This window comes from Microcebus murinus, chromosome 3, assembly GCF_040939455.1.
Source record: "Microcebus murinus isolate Inina chromosome 3, M.murinus_Inina_mat1.0, whole genome shotgun sequence".
NCBI classification, from domain to species: Eukaryota; Metazoa; Chordata; class Mammalia; order Primates; family Cheirogaleidae; genus Microcebus; species Microcebus murinus.
The window spans coordinates 99,779,818-99,805,241 of record NC_134106.1 but is presented as its reverse complement, the minus strand read 5'-3'; the positions used below and the strand labels follow the sequence as shown (position 1 = coordinate 99,805,241).

General features: G+C 44.5%; 1 protein-coding gene across 1 annotated transcript in view; it reads left to right on the top strand.

The window, feature by feature from the left end:
- Positions 1 to 5,705: 5,705 nt before the first annotated feature.
- Positions 5,706 to 25,424, top strand: part of PPARGC1A (PPARG coactivator 1 alpha) — a 628,165-nt gene continuing 608,446 nt past the window's right edge. The window contains exon 1 of the mRNA XM_012737483.3: positions 5,706 to 6,231. The gene's annotated coding sequence lies outside the window, so the exon portion shown is untranslated. The remainder of the gene's footprint in view (positions 6,232 to 25,424) is intronic.

Sequence of the window (25,424 nt, the reverse complement as noted above, 5' to 3'; positions counted from 1 at the left end):
ATAAATATCTTCTGATTGGCTCACCAAAAAAAGGGCAAGAGTTGAAGGTCTTAATTCCCTATTTTCTTTTTAAGCTTTTTCTCACTTCCACTCCAACCTTTTTCCAAGTGATCAAAACATGACCACACTTTTAATGATCTGAGGGAACAAAAAATTCAAATAAAGCTGAGATGCACCCTGATCCATTGCCCTCTGAAATAAATTGGCAGCTGTTTCTGGAAGGAAAGAGGCTCCAAGTGAAGGCCAGGCAATGAGAAGGGTGATGTGGCTCTGAGCTCTCTCTGTCCTGCCATAGATGCTAAGTGCCACTTAGAGCATGGTGGTTAGGAACATGAACCTTAGTGCATATGGAACTAGAGTTATATGGGTTTAAATATTACTCCACACTCATCGGATATGTGATCTTGGCCATGGTTCTTAACTTCTATAAATCAGCCTCAAACCGGGTTATAATGAAAGTTTATTGGCTTGCATTCCCAGAAAGTCCAGGGAAGTCCCTAGCTTCAGGTTGGGCTGGATCCAGTCGCTCTAGAGATATTAAGTCAGGAATCTGTGGTGTTCCCTCTCAGGCTCTCTTTCCTACGGGCTGGCTTCATTCTCAAGCACTTGGGTTCATTCTTGTGGGAGTAACATGGCCTGGAAGACAGCCAGGCTTCCATTCTCCCAGTTTTGCTCTCCTGGCAAGCACACCTCTCTTTCTCAGTGAAAATGTGAGGCAGAGCTCTCGTCGGGTCAACTTGGGTCCCTGGCCCATCCCTGGAGTGAGGGAGTTAGGTTAGATCATTGAGACGGGGAAGGGAATGTTTCTCAAAGGACACGTGGGGGGCTGTTCCCAGAAGAAGGAACCGATGCTAGCTGGATAAAAACAACAGATGCCACTCCTCACTCTCTTAGACTGTGCTCTCTTGGGAAACACTGGAAATGTAATAGTTCCCACTTCATAAGATTTTTGTAAAATTAAATGAGTTAATGTTTGTGTCCCAGATGCTTTTGGTGCCCCATCCAGACCCCCACCGCCCCGACCATTTCCATGCATGGCCCCGGGTTCTAACATCAGCAGCTGCATCGCTTTGCCTGACCACTTTCTCTGGCTTCCGGACCCCACTGCACCCACGCTGGCCACAGGCCAGATGTGCTGGGGCATTAATACCTGGAAGCAGCCTTCTGCCGAGGAGCTGGAGGATCAATAAGTGCCCCAGCTGCCTTGCCCCTTGAGTAGGGCCACTCGGCAGTGTGCATTCTACACTGGCTTCCAGAGAGACCCAAGCGGGACTAAACTCCTGTTACCTGCGGTTGCACCTTCGGCAGCTGCTTCCACTGCTTCCTCTCGCTTCTCTTACTTCTGTGTTTCCTGGGACCACCTCCCAAGTAAACAACTTGCACTCCAATCCTTGTCTCTGGGAAGCCCAAAGTAAGAAAGATTGTCATGTGCTTAACATCATGTCTGGCACTTTAGAGGCATTCGATAAGTGTTTGTTATTACTATTGCCATACCTCTTTCGAGGTTCATTTCTGCCTTGGTTTCTTTTTCATTAACTTCTGCATCTTCCTCCCGGCCCTTGTCATCTGTGCTTTCCATGGAAGATGTCTTCCTCTTTTGTTATAGCATTCCTTCTGCCCTCTTGACTTTTCCGTGTCTCACTACTTCTTCTTAATTTTAACCTTTCCCCAGGGTAATTATAATTTTGATGAGATGATGTAAATCTTTAAACAATTACAAAGAAACACTGGCAACCAAAAAACCTGATAGGCCAAACAACATTTGTGGAGACTATACACTTATTGAAGGCAGGAAAAATACTGGTTTTTCACTTTGCCTTGAGTTAACACATACGTTTGTATTCAGAGGGCTTTTTGAAACAAGACAGATTAGCAGACTTTATTTTAATAAAGGAAGGAGACTAAATGAAATCTACTTCCACTGTACATTACATCTGCTTCCCATCTGCAGTTTTAGCCAAAACGATCATTTTTTATCCACATCTACAAGAATTTGGCCTCTCGCATCTGCAAAGCAGAGCAGCCATTCACTAAATGATACCCTGATGGTATAAGAGTGTTAATGCACCTCATTTATAAACAAGGAAAACACCCTGGGATCATTTGGACTATTAACCATTTCCATTACGGGATTAATGCAAAACTTATTTCTTGGGGGGAAAGTGTTTATGAATAAAGATGGATTTCTCATTAATGGGATAATATCCACTCAACAAAACACATGCTTTCGGTGTGACAAACCATGACTTGGCAATATGCTAGAGGAATGCTTGCAGAAGAAAGTTTGGTTTGTCTTGAGAGAACCAACCACAGCAGATTTGGAAATAAAAAGCTTTCTGTTTTGGGTTTCCATCTCCAGACTTCTGATGCTGCACAGCAAGGAGTTGGCAAGGTGGCTGGAGTGATCTTTTCTCAATGAGCTTGCGGCTCCCTCTGCTTCCCGAGGGGCTGTCTCCATCTGTTCTGGGCCCCAGAGGGGATTGGGGGGGGCGGCGGCTTGTTTTTATGTTGTTGGGAACTAGCAAACAAACCCTCATGTTACTGTGCTAATGCCAGGTGAGCAAATCTACCGAGGATGGCAGGATTCTTTCAGGGCGGCAGGGCTGCCCCAGGAGAGGGGCAAGGTGGGCAGGGATTTTATCAGAAAACTACTCAGGTGGCCTTCTTTGGAGCTTTCCTGTTTAAAAAAGAAAGAACTGGAGATTTGAGGGGAGCCAAATGTTTGGGGCTGCAGGCCAGACTTCATTTCTACAAATGTTCCCCTGTTTGTGCTCAGAGGAGATCCTTTTCACCTGTTCCTGCCCCTCCCTCCTGCCTCTGCAGGCCCGGCGCCCGCTCAGGGGGTCCACGTACTGTTTCCCCGTGTGTCCGGCGATGGGAAAGACTAACTTGCAGGGATAGGGAAGTCATGAGCCAGAAGTCTTTGGTTCAAGACCCACCTCTGCCACTTACTAGCTGTAGGAGTGGGAGTTTGGGGATGTTTCCTTGAGCCTCAGTTTCTTTATCTATAAAACAAAAATAATAATAGCTGATTAACAGGGCTCTCGTGAAGAGTGGATCAGCTAATTAACATGCAATCAATTTTTAAATTATCACATGCACAAATGTACACTTGCCATCAGTTTGGGGGGAATTAGAGCGTTAGAAACACTCACTTGCTCCATTTGTTGGGGGTGAGTGGGTGAAATGGTCACTCGAGAGCAGCACTATGGTGGGCTTAGTTAGATACGGATAAAAGAGGCAGATGCGGTCACATAGTTGGGGTTCAATGTCTATCATTTATAGCTGGGTCATGGCAGGTAGGTTATTTAGCATCTCTGAGCCTATTTCTATGCCTGTGAAATGGAGATAAGAAGTCCTGATTCTCCCAAGATTGCTGTAAAGCATAAACGCCTTCATTAAACAACTAAGAGAAGCGATAACAGAAATGGAACTAACATCCATTGGCGTGGAAGTGGGACCTGAACTGAGAGCAAGGAAGCAATGAGTCGTCCCAGGAACAGAATGTTAACTTGGGTATATATATATATATATATATATATATATATATATATGCACTCTACATATATATACAAGCACTACATATATATATATATATATATATATGCACTCTACAAACTGTAGATTTCTATAGTGCTCTGTATATAAAGAACTTTATTTAGACAGTAAGCCCAAGAAAACCCAGAAGTTGGGCCTATTTTATATTTTCCAATCTCTTTACATTTAATGTTTATAGGGGTGGGACTGCAGGGGATTGAAGTAGGGGCAGCATGAAGAATGATTGCCTTCTTTCTCCTAGCCAGGGGACACAGGAAACAATAGAAGGAACGTTGGAGGAGAAGCCCCTCTATTCACTATTGGTGAGATCAGCACTAATTTTGATAACTGCATAGAATTTCTGTGAACCTAATACTTAAAAAAAACACAAAAACTATTGTGTTTTTTGAAGCTGGGTCAGTCAGCATTATTTGCTGAAGTTAGTACATTATTTCTGAAGTTAGTACATTACATTTCATCTCTCAATGTTCTCATTCTTTCCAACATCAATTTTTAGAAAAAAATCCTATTTCCCTCTATTAAAATCTATAGTGGCCGGTGCGGTTAGGGACCACTGATTTGAAACACTATTCTTCACGAATCCAAAAAAAGAAGAAAAGAGGATGGGTGACCTATTTTTTTTTTTTTTTTTTTTTACAAAAGGTCATTTGACATATCTTTGAAAAATAAGTCAATCTCAGAAAAACAGGTGTTTAGCCAGAAATGTTTTCTGAATTTCTACCGGGAGCCATGCTATTTGCAAGGAAAGAGGAACTGTCTTTCTAGAGCCATCCTTTCCTTCTGCCTCATTTCCCCTCTGAAATCATGAGCCGATGTTGCTGACATCACTGGGTTGCTGTGGAAATGTTTATTTCACAGAGGATTTCAACCTCAAGTGGGGAATTTACAGGAGGAAGTGTGAACTCTTGGAACAACACAATTGGTTTGAATAAAAATGGGCAGCATTTGGAAAAAGGATTCAGAATGAAAACAATATAAACTGACTACAAGAGATTGTTCCAAATTTTCCTGGGAGGACTTGAATACTTGTAAGAGCATCTTACACAGATAGGCTGGGTTTTATTTGAATCTTACTTTCTATAAATATCTATATAAAGAGTAAGGGGGAGGAGGTAAAGAATTTCTTTTGCAGAAAAAAAAACTTCCAGCCACCAGATAATTAAGACTGAGAGAAAGGTTTGGTTCTAAAATACCACCTTGAGGGGAAAGGAGGAGGAAATTATAACCGTTTTCATTTTTATTTCATATAATGGACTTAAGAGAATAGCTCCCCTTAAAGAATTGTGACTCAAGGGGCCTGAGTTTTCGTGCAGAAGCTACAAAATCCGTTTTCGTTTTAAACTGTTAAATCAACAGAACGCCAAACGAGAGCCTTTCTTCCTGCTGGGGCAGTATTGTCCCCTAAATCCACTTTCCAGTCCTCTCAGCCTAGCCTAGTTTGATGTAGCATTGACTTAGCTTAACTACAGCAACCGGCAAAAGGAAGTGGGTTTGCATTCGGGATGGGAGGAGGCGGCCACCGGTGTGTGTGTGTGTGTGTGTGTGTGTGTGCGTGTGCGTGTGCGTGTGTGTGTGTGTGTGTCTGCCTGCGTGTACGCGCGCGCGGGGGTCTGGGGCACGGGGAAAGAAAGAAAATTGAGACAGAGCAACTGTGTGAGAATAATTTTCCCGTGGCTGGAAGAGGGGTCTCAGCACTGGAAAGCGATTTTGGGAATTAGAAAAAAAAAAATCTTCAAACAGGGTGGGAGGGAGGCTTGCTAGCAGGGTGCGGGGTGTAGCGGCGGCGGCGCGGGGGGTGTCTGTGTGTCTCTGTGCGCAGCTTTCTTTTCCCTTCCCGGGCTCAGGGCGACCCCCTCCCCAGCCACCAGCCACCTGCCCGCCGCCGCCCGCGCCCCCTGCCGTCCCGGGGCTCGCAGGGCCCAGCGGGGATGGCGAGGAGGTCGGGCAGGGCGGCGGGCCGGCCGCGGGCTGCGAAGGTCTGGCGGCTCGGGCTGATTTAGTGGCCGGGGCTGTAGTACAGGCTGTCCCCGGCAGCCGGCGGAGGCAGCGCGCCCACGTGACGGCCCCGGCTCTCCGGTGAGCTCCCCAAACAGACGCACACCCAGCCCCACGCGCGCGCGCGCACACACACGCACGCACCCCCGCGCGCACACGCCCGCCGCCCGCTCTGCCGCTGCGCCCTCCCTCCAGCCCGGCTCGCTCATTCTCTCGCCCTCTCGCTTCCCCTGCGGTCTCTCGCTCTGCGCGCACACACGCCGCACACGCACACGCACACACACGCGCGCACACACGCAGCCGGCACAGGCGGCGGCGGCGGCGGCTGCCCAAGTCAGGACGAACCTCTCTAGGTACCGTCTTGAGAAGGCGGCGGCGGCGGCGGCGGCAGCCGGAGCATCCCTCCTCGCCCGGAGAGGGAGCACCGCCGAGAGTTTCCGTTCCCCTGGCCATTCCCTTCCCCCTCCTGTTCTTTATTTTGGAGAGAATTTCTTCTTGGCTTATTGGTTTAATTTGATTTGGACAATTTTGGGTTGCTTTTGTGTGTGTGTGTGCTTTTTTTTCTTTCCTCATTTTATTTGCATCCAGAGCATGGCGGGCTGCGGGCTGTCGGAAGACACCGTCTTCTCTTCCTTCTTTTACAACTACGGCTCCTCCTGGGAAACCCCTTCCAACCAGGTAAGGGTGGCTCGGTGCCTGGCGGCGTCGCGCCCCGCGCCCCCCGCCGCGCGCTCACTTGGCACTCGGCGGGGAGGCAGAGGCTCGGGAGGGGGTGGGGAGGATGGGGGGCCAAGTGGGTCGCACTGTCTGGGTCAGCGCCAACCGGCGAGAGGAGGTGTCCCCTTCCCCCAGCGCTAGCTCTCCAGTCCCCCGGGGTATGTTGCGTCCCTCCCGTGCCCAGGCTGCCATCGACACCTCCCCCCCACCTCTCAGCCCAGCGGGAACCCGAGAAAGAGGCAGGAGCCGGCGCGTTACCCCGAACAACTCCAGGCAAAACCAGGGAACTCGAGCGCAACCTTCCCCAAGTCGCCGCGGGCGCCGCGCCCCTGTGCGCCCGGCGCCTGCTCGCCCTCCAATTGCGCCGAGGGGCTGCGGAGCCGCGAGCCCCCCGTGAGGTGCTGTGCCCCCTCACTCCCCTCGGGCTCCGAGCCACCTCTTTCCCTAAAATGGCTGCAATCTCAAGTAGAGGCGTCCCCTGACCCGCGGAGGTTGGGGGGTGCAGAGTGGAGGCTCCGCTCCTCTTGACCCCGCGCCTCCCCCGGCGCGCACGAGCACCCCACAAACACACACACTTAACTTTGATGACTGTGCAATGCAGTCCCGCTGCATCGTGCCCTAGACGCTCCCCGCCGCCGGCCTGTAGGTGTGCGTGTCGGTGTGACTCGGGGGGCCCAGGAAAGCTGGGGGTACACGCCGGAAGGGGGGGCGTGGAAGGAGATGGGTGTCAGCGGGCCACTGGCAATCTGGAGAGACAGGCATGTGCTCAGGGTCTAGGGGTGAAAAAGCTATTCCGGGAGCTGGAGCGAGAAATAGACGAAAAATGCCTTTTAATTAAATAACTGTTGTAGTCTGCTGCCCCCACCGCTTGTTTGGTGAAAGTCTACAGGCATCTGTCATCTCCAAACTACACGGGGAAGTGGAGCTGGGGTCGAGGGAGGGGGTGTGTGTACGTGTGCGTGTGTGTGCGCGCGCGCGCGTGTCGGGGCTGGGGAAAGTTGGGGCCAGAGGCGAGGTGGCGGAGCAGCCGTGAAAGGCAGCGGCAACTCGGTGGGCGGTCCGGGGCGCCGGGGATTCCCGGGCCCCGCCAGGCGCGCCGCGGGGGGAGCGGCCGGCGGGGGCCGGGGGGTGTCGAGGAACCGAGCTCTGTTTGGCCCAGCTCGCTCGGCCGCCGAGGCGCCTCTCCCCGGGAGCCCGCCAGCCAGCCTCGGCCGCTCGCGGGGCTGCCCGCCGCGCTCGCCGGCGCTGGCGCGCTCCCTCCCGGGCCCGGGCGCAGCGCGCTCCTGCGAGCTCCCGGCAAAAACGCCAATCCCCAAAGCAAACAACCGAAAAATGTGCTCCGCCACCCCCGCATCCCCCCAAGTTTCCAAGAAACAAATCGCCAAACTAGCAGGTGCCAGGTGAAGACCTCGCCTCTCCGGCGTGGGCTCTCCAGAAAGCGCCGCGGCGCCCCAGTGAATAATGCATAAGGGCTGCCGGGGAGCCTTGGAGAGGCTCCCGCCGCCGCGGCAGTAGCAGTGGGAGGCGGCGGCGAGCTCTGGCCAGACCGCCCGGCCGCCGCCGCTGGCGGGGGCGTCTGCGCCGCCCCCGGGAAGAACGACAGCCGCGCGCCCGGCGCGGAGCCCCGGTGGGGCGGGAGGGCAGCCCGGGCGCGTGAAGTGAGGGTTCTCGGCGAGGCAGCCGGGATAGGGGAGGCCGCGCTGCAAGTAGAAACTTGCAGAAGCTGGCGAGGGGGTCAGGCCGCGCTGGAGTTGGGGACCCTGGAGAGGCGCAAGCGGGGCCCCAAGGGGCGCCCCGGCTGCCCGTGGCCGGCGCTGGGGCTCTCCCCAGGCTGCCCTGCCCGGCGGGCCCTGGGTGCTCTCCGCGCCTCCCGGCGCCCGCTCCGATCGCCGAGAGCCAACCGCCCCTCCGGCTCGGCAAACTCCAGCTCTGCGAGAGCGGGTGGCTGAGCGCCTGCGTGTGAGTGTGAGTGTGAGAGTGTGTGTGCGTGTGTGTCGATGAGTGTGTGTCTCGATGAGTCAGAAACCAACCCCAGCTCGCCTTTGAGGACCGAGGCGGGTACGAAAGGCTTGAACCGCGCGGCCGGCACAAGCCCCGCCGACCTCGGGATTCCTGGGCGGCGCCGCGCCCCCAGTCCTGCGTCCGAGGCGTCGGGATAAGTTTGCAGGCGCGTGCCTCCCACCTGCGCCTGGGGCCGCGACGCTCGGGCACTTGGTGTTCCTCCGAAGGCAGAGAAGGGAGCACCGGGTGCCCCGGCTTCACAGCGATGGAGCTTTCGCAGCGTCTTCAGTGAGAGAGAAGCGAGTCGTTTCAGAGCGTTGGAAAGGGCAGGCTGCGGCCGAGCCCGCCAGGCAGGCACGTGCGAGTCCTCGGCACACGGGGAGGTGGGCGAGAGGGAAGGGGCCAGGTGTGCAGTGAAGACAGGACCGCGCAAGGGCGGGCAGCGAGGAGGGCTGAAAACTAACGGCTTCTTCGGGGAAAGTTAGTTTGACTTGAGGTGGAAAAGCATTTCCCCAAAAGGCAACATCTTCCAGAAAGGGAGACTCGTGTTGCCAAGAAAATCGAAAGAATTTCTGATAACGCAGCCGGCGCTGCTCTGTGGGGGATGAGTGGCTCGCGGGCCGTGTTGGGCAGCGTGCTACTCTTAGTGCAGTGAAATTGTGTGATGGGGAAGGGGGGATTATTTGAGGTATTGATTTCCTCTTCCAGTGATGCGGCATGAACTTTAAGATAAAGTACAGAAACAAATGAGGGATGTACATCATTAGGAGAAGGTGCCGTCAGATGCTAGCGAGGCTTTAGTCTCCGGCGGTAAATGCAGCCGGGCGGCGAGTCTTAACCAGGATTTGGGGTTTCCAGCGCAGCTACAATCACCATTTTCAGGCAAGAAGACTGTGTGTGCCTTCCTGAGCTCCAGTCTGCACTTCCAGCGTTGGAGCATCGACAAATGTCCGAGGAACCTGCTCCTAACTGTTCCTGCGAAGAAAAAGGATAAACCAAAGGCAATACTTTAAATCTCATCTTGGATTCGGGCAGAGCTGCTATAGGGAGGCCTGGGCCAAGTTTGAGGGAGTGAGACTTATTCATGATTTCACCTGAATTGCTGCCAAAATGCTTACATATCTTCTGTTTCCTAAAAATAGCCGGGCTCTTCAAATATAATTTGTTTACTCTAACCTCAATTAAAAATAAAACCCTCTTCCTAGTGTTATAAAATGCTTATGAAGGTAGGGTTGACTGTACTAAAAAAAAAATCAAGCTTTTTATTTCTAGATCAATATGCTGTGCTCTCAACATCTAATACCATGTAAAAGGAGCCTTTTTGCAACATCAATAGCAGGCAGGCATGTCCCCCTAAGAAGCTCTTTTCCTGGAATCACAAGGCATTTTGATTACTTTCATTTTCACAAGAAACATGATTATGACACCTCTTGTTATAAACAAGCAAGTGAAAAAAATAATGAAGATGGAGGTTCTTGATATATAGACCCGGAAGATTGGAAACAACTAGGCCATTTATTCATTACTAAAAAATGCAAACAGAAACAAACAAACAAAAAACCAACCACAAATTATTGTCATCAACCGGGAGGTTTTTAGTTTTTCTTTGACATTTTATTATTAAAGCTGGGGAGGTGGGGGGGGTGATTTTTTTGGAGAGAGCCCAATGTGTATTAGAGCCGAAACTACATCTGTTACCATTTAAAAACTGGGAGATTCTAGCCTATATGCGAGTAGAACCATGTTGCAGATATTTTGCACCCACTTGCCAATGTGCAAAACATACCATAGCAAGTGTGTGTGTGGGGGGAGCATCTGCTTAGGTAGAATTTATTTCTTCAATTAGAATGAAACCCCCAATTAAAGTGTGTATGTGAAATGTCTCTGATTTGGCTCAGTGCAGCAGACAGCAGACCATTCTTTAATTTACAGTTTCACGCCTAGGGATGGCAGTAGTGCAAGCTTCCAGAACTGAGCTTTATCTTTTTCACGTTGTGCTTTTCAACCTGTGATGCTCTCCTGTAGGTGTTTAAGCTTTCTGTCTCCATCATGAAGCTGACTGTGGAGTGGTCATTACTGCGCGCAGTTTGGACGTAGGTCACCTTATTAGTTGTCACTTATGTAAGCCCAAATTGAAGCAGGCCAGGTTGGTATGATATTGAAGCAATCAATTGAAAGTGAAAAATGGAGCCAATTAGCTGACTGCTTGGATGTCCAACGAGGATAGGCATCTGACTTTACTCATCCGATTGATCAGTTCTGTGGTTACGGGGTAGCTTAACTTGAGTTTATGAAAACGACGTTACCAACTAGACACTATGCTTTTTAACTTTTCTTTCTGTACTCCCCATCCCCACCATTACGTTAGATTTTCCAGATTAGGAGTATAAAATGGCATCCCTGTAAGGGCACTGTCTTCTCAGAGCAGGCAGTGACTATTTGGGATTCAGCTCTGGACTTTTGTTGGCCAGTACCTGTAATTCTTTATACTGTATCTCTTCCGGCAGGGTAGAAGTTTCAGTGCAGAATCATTAATGGATGTGGGTGAGTTGTTGAAAGCTTGAACTGACTGCCTTTTTTTTTTTTTTTGGCTTGGCACTACTTCCATGAATATGGATAGCCAAAGCAGAAAGCAGCCCACTGATGAACACTTCTTTTCCATTCAGGCCAAGTACCATAAAGAATTCAATATTTTTTTTTCTTCCTCTCTGGATATTTCATAATTCTTAAAGCGGTGACAACGTTTGCATCCATGGAGATGAGCCCCGACTTGGGAATGTCCTCCATTTACGCAGTTGTTAGAAAGCAGTTCAGAAAACATAAACTGGGCTTCTATACATTTTAAACATTTTCATTTTCCTGAAGATGCGTGTATGAACTGTGAAATAGTTTTTAAGTGCATTTCTACATATTTCCCTTTAAATAAATTGTAGAAATCCACCTGTGAATACAGCTCACATAATCCTGGTTTTTTAAACTTTGGGTTTCTCCTAGGTAGATAACTTGTAATAACTTTGGTTTACTGTGGGTCTTCCAGTCAAGCTAGCTTCCTTAAGACATGGGCTTGAATTTATTGTTCACTTTTCTTTGTAAATTTCAGTGAACCTAAAACTGGGGAACTAAAGGACAGTAATAATAACTGCCAGTTGTCATTGCTATTCCAAACACTTTACATGCATTTGACTCATTTAATATCTCCATAACAGCATATGAGGTAGGTGCGTTTATTATTATTATTCCCATTTTATAGATAAGGAAAACAAGGCAGAGAGAGCCAAGCATCTTGCCTGAGGTCTCAGTGCTAGTTAGGGGGGAGCGGGTCTCCCCCAGGCAGTCTGTGCCAGCTTCCTCTATGTCATCCCCACTGTTCTCACAACATAAGGACATTGAGTGGCCATGTGCACATTTCTAGCAAGTTTGTGTGGTGTCGTTTATTTGCTGGCATCATGAAGTAGCAAAGAACCCCTTTGCTTGCCCAAGTTTGCCCACTTTTCTTTCTTTTGTGTAATCACATAGAATTCTCTTTGGTGAATGAGGTGAAGTCTATTTTGACAGAATCAACCGTAACCACCTGATGCACTTTTTTGGTGATGGACAAGGTTTTTGAGCCTACCGTTCTTTTTGGTTTGGATGATTGATCCTGCTTGAGAGATAGACAGGATCTTCTAAAGTGGAATAATTATGATTTATTGGGAGCCTTGTTCCAAATTCATGTATCAGTAAAATAATACTCTACAGAAGAAATGTAATTTTAAGATACATTAATAGAATAACTTTATAATCATTCAGATACATCAAAACCTTATCATATATATATATATTTGAGGCATACACTCACTTTCCTTTTATAAACTAACCCATATCATTTGGGGCTTGTACTACATAAAGTTATTTTTGAGATTTATTTCAAAATTTACCTTTCTCATCACGGCCATGTTATAACAGGTGTCTTCTGTACCAAATCATGCACCTAGCATTTATGTCCATCATGAACTAATGCCTTTTAGTGGTTCAGCCCTTATATTGTGATGTTCCAAAATATAGTTGTGGGAAGGGAAGGGCAAACATTAAATGTCAGTAGTTACAGCAAGACAGTCTCTACAAAGAGGGCAAGGATTTTCTCACCGGTTTCACATTCCTCTGGCCCTAGTAGAAATGTAAAAGTGCAGGGTTTGCATTGGAATGAGAATGGGGTCACCTACCCTTTGTAGTCATCATCAGGGAAGCAGAACTTCCTTCCAGAGAGACCATAGGAAATCAATGATCACACTTTGCCAGCAAAGAGGTAAATGTGTACAGCAGACGGCATTAAATAAAAGGGCAGCAGAAAAGTGATTTACTCCAGAAGGTACTGTGACTTTTTGGTCCCTTCAGAGAATTCACATTTTTGATATAATAATTATATTTAAATGTTTCTTTCTTTTGGATTATATGCTCTAAAAAAAAAGAAGAAGAAAGGAGAAAATGCCAGTAGGTGATGTTACAGTTTTTGCACTTGAAGATAGTTATTTAATGTTTCGAAGCAGAGTATTGGGATATGGTACCAGATCTGCCCCAACCCTTTTGTTATTTGTTGTTAATAAGGACTGACCTGATTTATTGCAAGGTATTGGGTTTGCATGCATTTATTTATTTCTTTGGTGCATTCCCTGAAGCAGAGGGGAAGCTCGCCAGTGGGGAAGGCTCACCTCGACCAGAAGGGATTGCAGAGGGATTTTATACAGAAGAAGCATGCATGCGGTAGGCAGGCAGGTGGAGGGTTAGATTGCTGATGTAAAGAGAAATGTAGGTGTGAAAACTTAATGAAATGTGGAAAAGCAGGTGTATGGTACTTATATGCTTCCTCTCTTTAGCATGCACTTCTGATTGTGTTGTGAGCATATCTTCCCGTAGATTTGAAATAGGGAGCTGCAGACCAAAGTGAATGTCTGCCTTCTATCTGGAAGAAGACAAGACATCCATGTAATCTCTGGCCTGAAAGAATATTAAAAAGTGTGTTGGCTGTGTAACAACAGAACAAAACAAGCAAAAAAGATGCAAAGAAAAGAAAGAAAAATCTAACCAACAACCCCTACCACATTTTGCTCCAATTTATTATTTCCACTAGCAGTTTAGTCCCTAATGTTAACAATGAGTGATTATGATTCTGTAGTTTTGTTTACAGCATAAATTAGCATTTTGTTTTCTGTTACAGCTTTTGAATGAGGAATTATAATGTATAATTTGCTGAAAATAGATGTTATCATCTCTTAGGATGTGAACAACCACATAAACTTGAACAAATGATAAAAATGGAATCAATTACATTTCAAATGGAAGCAGTTTACAAACCTCCAAATACAAAGTGGCAGTAGTAGCTGGTTATTGTAACAAATAATTAGTTTTTTTAAACAACATTTATTGAATTCCATTGACAATTTGGTAATTGTTCACAGTTGGCTGTAGCCCTCCCTCTTCCGAAATGAAATGTGGCATGGAACAACTGCATTTTATAAACTGCAGTTTGCCTCATTATTTAGCGTTGCAACCAGAATGTGTACTTATTTGCACACGTAACCCTTTCTGAGTAATAGGAAAACATTGAAGTGAGTGAAATGGTGTCACCAAGCCTAGGAGACAGGTAAACACCCAAGCTCTGCTGATTGAGAGTATTTTCAGGTTCCAAGAACATAAAAGAAGTAAATAGTCAAAATGGGTGTGTGTACATGTATATTGAAGGGGAAAACATTTTAAATGATTTATCAAATAGGCAAATCATTTTTTTATTTTATCAAGAATTGACTTCTCTTTCCTGCTCCCATTGCTCTCCTTTCCAGAACTCTCTCTGTCTTGTATTGTCATTATTTATGTGGAAGTCTCATCTCCTATACTACCTCCTAAGGAAGCACTTTTGGAAAAGAGCCACACCTTCCTCAGTCCCGGATCCCTCGGCTTGCCTGGCCTGTAGTAGACAGACAGAATGTGTGTTGGATAAATGGCTGAAATTTCAGAAGACAACTTTGCTACCGTTACATGTCACTTTATTAATTATTCTTTGTTCCGTCTCTTAGGATGATGAGGACAATTTTGCAATGTCATATTTGAAAATGAGAATTTGACTTGGAGAATGAATGAATTCTGCTTCCATTTAAATGTCCCCGGGGAATAACATGATTGGGTGACCACAGGCTCACTAAACTGCTTAATTTTTAAAACAAAAAAATTGTGAAGTATATACTTAAATTAATAAGTTCAGAAACAGGAAAAAAGGAAAAGTGGGAATCCAAGAAGATTTTATTTTATTTTTTGGTAACTACTGCATGCTGAGTGGATCATTCATTTTTGATTATTTCTAAAAGATTAATCTATTTCTTTAAAGTTAATATGCAGAGAAATATGTTCAACATCACTTTATTTTTAGATCCAACGTTTTAGTGTGAAACAAATCAGTGGTGCATTATAAACACATAAGAATGTATCTAATGACGGGAGTCAGGCTGAACAGATGCTAAAAAAGATGCTCCATGTGAAGTCGAGGGAGCTGCAGGAGGGAATGGAAAAAAATCTCTAGAAGTTGGAGGGCTTGTGAGGTGAACACTATGGAGACTTTTTACCCACCAACTATGTGCTTGTGCAGTGCAGAGCAGAAGGGACTTTGCTCCTGTGTGAAAGTAGGAGTGAGGATATCATCCCCTGGAATGGTGGTGAGGATTAAATGAAACCTTGGACCTGGAAGACCTTTGTGACTGACTAATAGAGGTCTGAGTCAATGTTAGGTCTCACCAGCCATTCCTCAAATATTTATGGAGTACCTACTGATGTGACAGTCTACCAGAGTGCCTGGTACATAATAGATTCTCAATACATTTCGTGTCAATCATAACAGAATCCATTTATTGAATACTCACTATAACATTCTAGAAAACTTTTAAAGTACTTTATATGTATCAACTCATTTAGTCATCAAAATAACCCTATGAGGAGGGTACTATTATTAGTATTACATATTACAGATGAGGGAGTCGAGGCACAGAGAGATGAAATGACTTAACCAAGATCACACAGCTAGTAAGTGGTAGAGCCAAGGCTTATATCTAGCGTGTCTGGCTTCTGAGCCCATGTTCCAACTATCATGCTAGGTTGCCTTCTGATGGGTGGATAGACAGAGGAGAATTAAAGATGAATAAAATATGCTGCCTTCCACATAGGTATGGGTTACAAGGCGAGCCTCACCTGGATACAGAGAAGATAGAAAATGATCAGTACTTTACCGGAGGAAGAGATGACAGTGCAATGGTCATCCTCCTTTGGAGGAAAGGAAGTTTACTTTTGGCCAGAAGAATGACAGAAGGTTTCAACAAGGCAGTGGCGTTTGCTCTGGACTTGGAAAAATGGAGAGGATGTGAGCATATGAGAATGGGGGTGAGAATGGGGCCAGAGGGTGCATTCCAGGCAGAGGGAAAAGGCAGGAGGAATTGATCAAGGAATAGTTGTCAGGGGTGGTTTTGTTCAGGTTTTTTTTTTAAATTCAACAAACTTTATTGATCACCTACAATGTGCTTGTCCCTGCCCTCAAGGAGCTTTAATTTAGTGAGAGACATAAATCATATTATATATGTCATATGTATGATGGATAAGTAGATGGAGGATATGTACACATATATGCATATGTATACAAAAGGGTATAAATACATCTATCCATATACACACGCACACACCTATCTATTATCTATCTACCTACCTACTTATTATCTAGCTATCTTCATCTCTATTAAATTCTGTGAATTACCAAGAAGGAAAAATAAAGAATGTGTGTTAAGAGAACAGGTGGGGGTGGGGTAGAGTCTGCCCTCGTCATCGTTATGACTTTGGAAATTTCCAAGTAGGGACTCTCAAGGATGAATCTACAGTCCTTTGGTGTTATTGATTTCCCACCAGCAGTCCCCCTCCCTATCTCTTACTTAGCAAAGGGAAGGAGCTAGCAGAGCTGGGATCATGTGAGTCAGTAATATAGATTGGAGAGTTACTCTCCACCCTGTTGTTCTGCCATAGGCAAAAAAGCTTTCCAACTTGGTTGAAAGTTAGGATCTTTGCATCATTTGAGATCTGTTCTGTTGACAATGTCAAAAGAACAGTTTAATTAGTAAATCAAACGTGAAGTGTTATTTTGGATTTATTGCACTTCAGTAGATCACTAAACTTTTCCTGGAGAAAAGTGAAATAGCTAGGAAGTGAAATAGCATCAGAAGCCAGGGACTTCTCTGAGGCCCAGGCAGCAGCGCTAATGAAATCCTTTACGTCTTTCTTTGTGTGATGTCAAGCTAAGAGGGTTACATAGCTTTGATGAAAAGAGCCAAACAAATTGTAAAAGAGAATGGAATCATCTATAGAATCGTTATCAAAGGCTTGTTGTTTTAGGAAGTAGGACTGCATTGCTAATTGATTTTTTGACACTGATAGTAACAGTTGCATTAAAAATAATTTTAAAATTATTTCCTGTGACTAAACTGGTCCTAAAGAACAAGTTGCTGAAAAACAATAGATCGATTCATTGTTTACCTATATTAAAATAAATACTGGTTTATTTTTCCAAAATTTTGGTCATGTTCATTCTTTTACTGCACCAGCGCAATCAGGTATGGTAGTGTTTGGGGGGATGTCTGTAAACTGTTAAGTGCCCTCTTGGCCATTATCATTATGGTGGAAGGACAGATAGTTTGCCTGCTGAAGAGAGAAGCCATTAGCGTTGACTACAGACCAAGAAATAAAGTAGATATTAAATAAACATACATTATACATGTAGGTGGTTATGTTAAAATGCTTGTTTACAATGATATTTAACATTTGCATTGTGGGGCCTTGCCCCAGGAATAATGACTAAATCTATATTAAATCGCTTTGTCCTTTCTGTAACCAATTCTGAGGTCATTTCAGGTTAACGAGTCTTCCCCAAGCATCATTTAGTTGTTCAGATAAAACAATGAGAATGTCCTGTAATATGAGTCTTTAAAAATGTGCAAATATCTCTCCTTTCCAGAGAATTTTGGGAAAATGCCTCATCTTATATGTGGGCATATATAATAATGAAGAAGGCTTCATAAATATTAAGTAGTGCTTAAATGCTAGTTGTTGTTATTAGTTCTTTTATGTCTATTGTATTTAGAGTAAATAGTTACAGTTATTTTTCTTAATTGATTTCTAAATGCCTTGAGTTTTTTGTTTTTTCTTTTTTTGAGACAGAGTCTCGCTTTGTTGCCCAGGCTAGAGTGAGTGCCGTGGCATCAGCCTAGCTCACAGCAACCTCAAACTCCTGGGCTCAAGCAATCCTTCTGCCTCAGCCTCCCGAGTAGCTGGGACTACAGGCATGCACCTGTAGTCCATGCCCAGCCAATTTTTTCTATATATATTAGTTGGCCAATTAATTTCTATTTATAGTAGAGACAGGATATCACTCTTGCTCAGGCTGGTTTCGAACTCCTGACCTCGAGCAATCCGCCTGCCTCGGCCTCCCAGAGTGCTAGGATTACAGGAGTGAGCCACTGCGCCCAGCATTGAGTTATTTTTTTTTTTAAACATTTATTTGCACCACCAACAAAATATAGTATAGGGCATGAACAGATGCTAACTAAAATATTTATTGATCATTTGACTAGAAAAATAATCTTTTAAGTCATTCTGGGAACTTAAAGACATCAGCCCCTAATAGCCCCGTGATTATGAGCAAAACCGGATCAGAACTTAAAGGAGCAGAAACATTCCTTTAAAGCACCTCCTCAAAAGGACTTTTGCTAAAAAGGGAATTCTCCCCTTGAAATTAGGACAAATACATCTTTTGTTCTCCATTTTCATGTATAGGGAATACTGTCTTCCTTTATATTTTACTATTTAAAAAATATATTTAAACTTGGTTTTCTAGAGCACTGTTTTTCAAAATCATATACCAAGAAACTGATAAAAGCATATTATTAGTTTTTCTTATTATAGATATGATACATTTTTGTTCTGGAATTTTTTCTCAAAAAAGTTGAGAAAAAAGAGGGAAATCAAAACCTCTCATAATTCAAACATCTAAAGGTAATCACAGATGATATTTTGATATGTGTTCTTCCAGTCTTTTCTAGGCCTGCATATTGTATGTTTAAATTGATATCACATGTAAATATTTTTATAAGCGAATTTTAGCACAATAAATCATCACCAACATGCTCTGCTATAGCTCATATGTCTCTATCATTTTTAATAGCTATGTTATGTCCCATTGTATAGGACCATTTAACTTAACCATCCTCTATTATTGAGTATTTTTTTTTTTTTTTTTGAGACAGAGTCTCACTTTGTTGCCCAGGCTAGAGTGAGTGCCGTGGCGTCAGCCTCGCTCACAGCAACCTCAATCTCCTGAGCTCAAGTGATCCTACTGCCTCAGCCTCCCGAGTAGCTGGGACTACAGGCATGCACCACCATGCCCGGCTAATTTTTTGTATATTTATTTTTAGTTGGTCAATTAATTTCTTTTTATATTTTTAGTAGAGATGGGGTCTCGCTCAGGCTGGTTTTGAACTCCTGACCTTGAGCAATCAGCCCGCCTCTGCCTCCCAGAGTGCTAGGCTTATAGGCATGAGCCACCGCGGCCAGCCTTATTATTGAGTATTTAGGTTGTCACCAGTTATGACTAAACCTGGTGCATAACTATGATTATCTCTTAACTATGATTAACTCTATAGAGATATAGAGTTATGTCTCTAGATATAACTATTATATCTCCAGTTATAATAATAACTGGATAATAACCAGTAGTAGAACTAACTACTGGGTTAAAGGGCATACAAATTTAATTATCTCTCTGAAAAGATGCACCACCTTATACTCCAGACAGCTACAGGAAGGATACCTGATGGAGGCTATTATAAAATGAGTCCTCATATTACATTTTTTTCTTTGTCCATTTGAAAAACCCCAAATAAGTCTTTCTAACAACCATTATATATTAGTCAAGAGGTCATGTCTACAACCCTGATGACCTTCCTTTAACTTTGGTTTTTGCAAATTCTTTTGGATGCTAGAAAAAAACATTGGTTATATGATTCAGCAAATAGTTTATGTCAAGAGTTTAACTCTGGTTGTCAGATGAGCGTTTATTCTTTCTTTGCAGGGCATCCTGTCTCTGCAAATACCTAACGGCTTATGTTCTGTTGAGATCTACAGAGAAAAATCTTTCTCGTTCTATTCACTGAACTACTTAAACTTCAAAGCAAGGCGTAAGCCTGGACTCTGAACAGTATCTCTTGTCATTCCTGGGGTAATTGCAAGAGAACAGGAATGTGGCGATATACTAATGCATCATTATCACGGGTCTGGTATGGGCCCAGCCTCGACAATCTTAAGGATATTTGTGAAAAGAAAACTCTTATTCAAGATGAAATATGGTTAAGTTCCACAATGAAGGTCGTTCTCATTTCTCCGGCTTTCCCCTCTTCCTTTCTCGGCTGACTTCCTCCTGACTTTTTCAACGGTGCCTTTGGACACCTGGTCCATTAGCAATATAAACTCTCCTTCCCCAAATCTCCCCATTACTACAACCTGATTTTTTCCTAAGAAAGTGCATTTTGCGGAGGCAGTGGCTGTTCATTTGTCCATACCCCTTAGGCCCAGAGGAGCTGTGGTCACTGTTGCTTCCAGAACATTCCTTTGTCACCATTACACAAAACCGTGTGATCCCATAACCCCCCTGTGAAATTCACAGACCTCATCCTGCCTTTCTTCCTGCTGCCTTATCATCTCCCTGTTACTTACCCCGGTCCCCTGAGGGTTCAGTCACTTGACTGTGTTCTCTTCCCCACCTCGACTGCCACCACCAGGAGGGGGGCTCCAGCATCCATGCGTTGCTAATACATCCAGTGGCTGAGCTCCAGAACTGCAACCCATCATCCCCGCTAGGCTACACTCCGGCCGTACAATCACGTTGCCCACACCCTGGCCTCATCCTTAAACTCCCGTGTAACCACACCTGGTTACAGCCTCACTGCCTTTCCACTTGCTCCCTCACCCACTTACTTCCAAGATCATTGGTCCCCCTATTATTCTACCTTTCTTCTTACTTTATCAACCATCCTTTTCCCTTCACTCCTTTTTTTAACCAGCCGAGAGGGTCCATACTACATCATTTTAACCACTTTTTAGCCAAAACCTCAAAGCCCATAATCTCTCACCCTTCTATGTCTGTCCACAAAATCCCAGTCTTGGGTCAGTGCAACCAACTGTCCTGTTTGCTTCTGCAATGCACACTGTTTCCTGCAGTTAGAAGAATACTAGCCATGACAAAGAATGCCGCTGTAATTTTGTTGTCCTCAACTTTAGTGCCATTCAGCAAGTCTTGTGTGGGACATCAAGCTCACTCCCTGTCTGTATCTGCAACTCCAAACACAGCCCACTGTCCTCAGCTCCCCTGCCCACCAGTGAGCCCCCACCCAGGTGAGGATTCCAGATATGAGAACCTCATCTCATATCTGTACATCTCTATCTTTCCACCCCCAGCCTTCCTTCCACCTGTGATACGGATATCCCTTCCCATCCTCTCCAGCACTTTGATCTGTCAGTTACACCTTTATGACTCAATAAAGTTAGGAATAACTGTATCAGAATCTCTCCCATTTTGAAAAATTCCTCTATCAACTTTTCACTTCCCTTTAGGGGTTGTCTTCCTCCTCTTCCCTTTGTTGCATGAAAGGCCCAGCTGGTGCTGGGGACTGTACCTTTTAATGGTGTGAATCTGCAGGAGTGTGAGATTGGTTGCCCTCAGTAGCTCACAGATTCCTTGAACAAAGAGGCAGGTAGCGTCCAAGGCAGGGTGACCTATTTGCGGAAGTAAGCAAGAGAATTGCTACTGTCTTGATCAGTTTTGTGTTGCTTTAACAGAATACCACACACTGGATAATTTATAAAGAACAGAGACTTATTTATTACAGCTGTGGAGGCTGAGATGTCCAGGAGCCTGGTGCTGGCGTCTGGCAAGGGCCTTCGTGCTGCATCATTCCATGGTTGAAGGTGGAAGGGCAGGAGAGACAGAGCAAGAAGGGGCTGAGCTCACTTTTACAACAAGCTTGCTCTCGTAAAACCAACCCACTCCTGTGATAACAGCATTAACCCATTCTTGAGGTCAGGGCCCTTGTGACCTAATTACCTCTTAGAGCTTCCACATCCCAACACTATTGCCTTGGGGATTAAGTTCCCAACACATAAACTTTGGGGGACACATTCAAACCATAGCAGCTATACTCATTTCCAGATCTCCCCTCCCATTCACTTTTTAATGACTCTGATAAGAGTTCAGCCTTCAACACTTTGCTATGACTTCAGAATTCCCAAAGTTGGGGACTCTTATCAGCCCTGTTTTTTTTAGATATTTCTATGACTCTGAGTCTGTTGAGAACTTCCTTTGACTTCTCTCCTCTCTTTCATCCTTTTTCCTCCCCTCCCTAATTGACTTTCTTGCTTTGCCTGACCTTAAATATTGACCTTCTTGGGGTCCTAACTTGCATCTCTTCTTTGCCATACTATTGCTTTTTTTTTTTTTTTATGACAATCTACCCAACACAATATGTCATAGACACAATTTCTCATCCGGATTGCTTTGCTCTTGAATTTCTTTTCTGGGCAAAGGCAACAGTATTCATCCTGTATACCAGTTAACTTTTGCAGTATACCAAAACCACCCCCAGAACTTTGTGGCTTAAGACAGCAACCATATACTGTGTTAGAAAGAAACAAAAGAGTAACCATGTATAAGAGCACCATTATATGGGTCAGAAATGTGGGTTGAGGTCAGCCAGGTGGTTCTTCTGCTGGACTCGGCTGGGTTCACTTATGTCTGCAGTCAGCTGGCAGGTGATGGCCGCACTCAAATGTCTGGCAGGTGGCTGGCTGCTGGCTGGGGTATTAGGGCTAACAGAGTCATGTATCTATGTCTCCATCCTATCCAGCAGGCTGGCCCAGGCTCATCCACATAGTACTGATCACAGGACTACCTAGAAGAGAAAGAGAGGAAGCTTGCAAGGTGTCTGGAGGCCTAGGATTGGGACTCATAAAACATCACTTCTGTATTATTCTATTGGTCAGAGCAAGTTACAAGGCTAGCCCAGATTTAGGAATGGAGAAATAGACTCTACCTTTTGATTGGAGGATCTTCAAGACCATTTCATAAGGACAGGTTTGTGGTGGGGATGGGTGGGGGGGGTGAAGGGGTGGGGAGGGAATTTGTGGCCACTTTTATAATTTCCTACACCCATAACCCAAGTCAACCTACATCTCGTGCTTTCCTTCTCCTCCCACTTCTAGTTAGTTGTCAAGTCAGGCTGATGATGCCTTTATGAGAAAACTCTTATTTGTTCTTATCTTGAACCACTGCTCTACGTCATCCTGAAGCGTAACCTCTGTACTAGTTTTCCAGGGCCGCTGAAGTAAAGCACCACAGACTGGGTGTCTCACTCAACACAAATTTATTTTATCACAGTTTTGAAAGCTGGAAGCCTGAGATCAAGGTATCAGATGGTTTGGTTCTTTCTCAGGGCCATGAGCAAAGGACCTGTCCCAGGCCTCTGTCTTTGGCTTGTGGGTGGCCCTGTCCCTATGTCTGCACATGGTCTTCCTCCTGTGCATGTCTGTGTTCAAGTTTCCTCTTCTTGTAAGGACAGTGGTCGTATTGGATTGGGGCCCGCTTTAATGACCTCAGTTTAATGTAGTCACCTTTGTAGGGACACCATCTCCAAGTACAGTCACATTCTGAGGTACTGGGTGTTAGGACTTCAACGTGATTTTTCTCAGGGGTAGATACAATTCAGCCCATTACAACCCTCCACACCTCCATCCTCTCCCTCATTCTAAAATAGCATCATTATAGTGATAGGATTGAAATATTAGGTCCTTTGTTAGGCTTGTTAGTGCCAAGTGATTTTATTTATTTATTTTTTTGCCACTTATTTTTGTCTCCCTACCAAACTGTGAACTCCATGAAAGTAGTACATTTGTCTTTGTGTCTCTAGCACATGGAATAGCAGGTCCCCCCCCAAAACAGTGATTAATTTAAATGAATTTTGAAAAAAAAATTCTGCTTATGAAGAAAAGTAAAATTAACAACTTTGGAGAGATGGTCCTCAGAAACACATTGATCTCATGATTTATAATTTAGAAAAGATCAGTGAATGTGCGGCCTCATGTCTTTTGGCTGACCATCAGAGACAAAGCCAAGCGATTCTAGCCTCTACCTATTGGAAGCCATCAGCCGTGCAGAATGATGGAAGGGATGGCGCTGGGAGAGTGGAACTTCTTAGATCCATCTATGCAATTAGAACACATTTTGTTAACTAAAGGAGGAAACTGAAGCTGCATTGGAAATGACAACAATGTTAGACTTTTCTGAAACATGAAACAGTCTATTTTAGTCAAGGTTCTCTAGAGAAACAGAGCCAATAAGAGTGGTGTGTGTGTGTGTGTGTGTTTGTGTGTGTGTGTGTATAGAGAAAGAGATTTATTTTAAGGAATTGGCCCGTGTAATTGTAGAGGCCTGGTAAGTAAAAAATCTGCAGGGTAGGCTAGCAGGCTGGAGACTCAGAGAAGAGTTGTAGCTCTTCTGCCAGAAGAATTCCTTCTTGCTCACGGGAGGTCAGCCTTTATTCTATTTATGCCTTCAACTGATTAGATGAGGCCCACCTACAGTAGGGAGCATAATCTGCTCTACTCAAAGTCCACCAACGTAAATGTTAATTTCATACAACAGACACCTTCATGGAAACATCCAGAATAATGTTTGATCAGATATCTGGGCACTGGTAGCCCCGCCAAGTTGACACATAAAATTAACCATCACCCATTCCAGCCCTTCTGGTCCCAGGGGGGCCACTTCATGGCATAGAATGTAATGATTGTAACATAGGCAGGATTGGGCTAAAATAAATTAGCCTAAGACCTATGTACATATGGAGAAGAGAGTCTGATTGAAAATGCCATTGGGTCTTGCCTAATTTAGAGGTCAGCTAGCATTTTGAAAATATATTAGGTAGTCTGAAAAGGAATAGTCAGAACCAGGATAGAAACTATGGCAAACTCTGAGTGTTTGAGGAAACTTTAAAATTTTTATTTGATGGTGAACTTAATTCCAGTTAATAAGATACAACACAAATATAGAAACAGTATTCATTTTTATGCAGACATGAAAATCAAAGTTTATGGTATATGCTGGGAAAGGGGTTTTATAGATTAAACAAAATAATGAAAATCAAAGAATTATTTGATTAGGAACCCAAGCCGCAGTGCGGATTATCTTGATGTGGTTATCTTCCATTACTATTACTCTTAGATCTGTTTGTGATTCTAATCAAATTCCCTGTAGTTTCTTGCCTTTGAGCAGACTCAGAAGAGTTTTGAAAATAGATAATTGTTTTCTTAGACAGTTTTTGGTTTCCGAGAAAGTCTTTCATAGAAGAGGTGTCTGTGGGTGGTCACTTGAGGGACAAATTTCCATGGAGCCTTGAAAACATGTATAAAAGTAGGAATTTGGAACAAGCTATTTTTTTTCTTCAAATGGCCAAATATTCAGATGATGAAATACTGTCTTCAAAGATGTCTGTAGGCATCTGCCCCAGACTGAATGTGCAGAGCTTATGAAATCACAGGAAGAGAGGAGGTTACTTGTAATGATGAATTCCACGAGGTGGTTATTAATACTGTCATCATTTTTGCTAGTGAGTATAATCCTAGCTTCAGGTTCCTTCTTTTTTACTGGGAAGAAAAGGATCCTTGAAACAGTTACATTTTCCCAGGCAGGTTTGTGTAAGAATTCTTCATTGCTTTAAAGTTTTGACGTCTCTAAAATCTATCCATATGAAAGTTCTAGAAGGAAATCCAAGTATAGTGTGATGATGAAGGTCTTGTGTTTTGCAGTCAGCTCTGCACATCACTAAACCTCAGTTTTCTGATCTGTAAAATGAACTTTGTAACATTTACCATCTGAGGTTATTTTAAGAGTTAATTGAGACAAACGTGGCACTTGTGAACAGATGCTAACCAGGTTTACGAGAGACCATTTTTGGGAAATCATAATGTTCACTTGACTCACTCATTTGTTTGACCATTTGCTTCCCCAGACCATGTTAGTGATGAGGTAAGTTTCAGTAAAATATTGT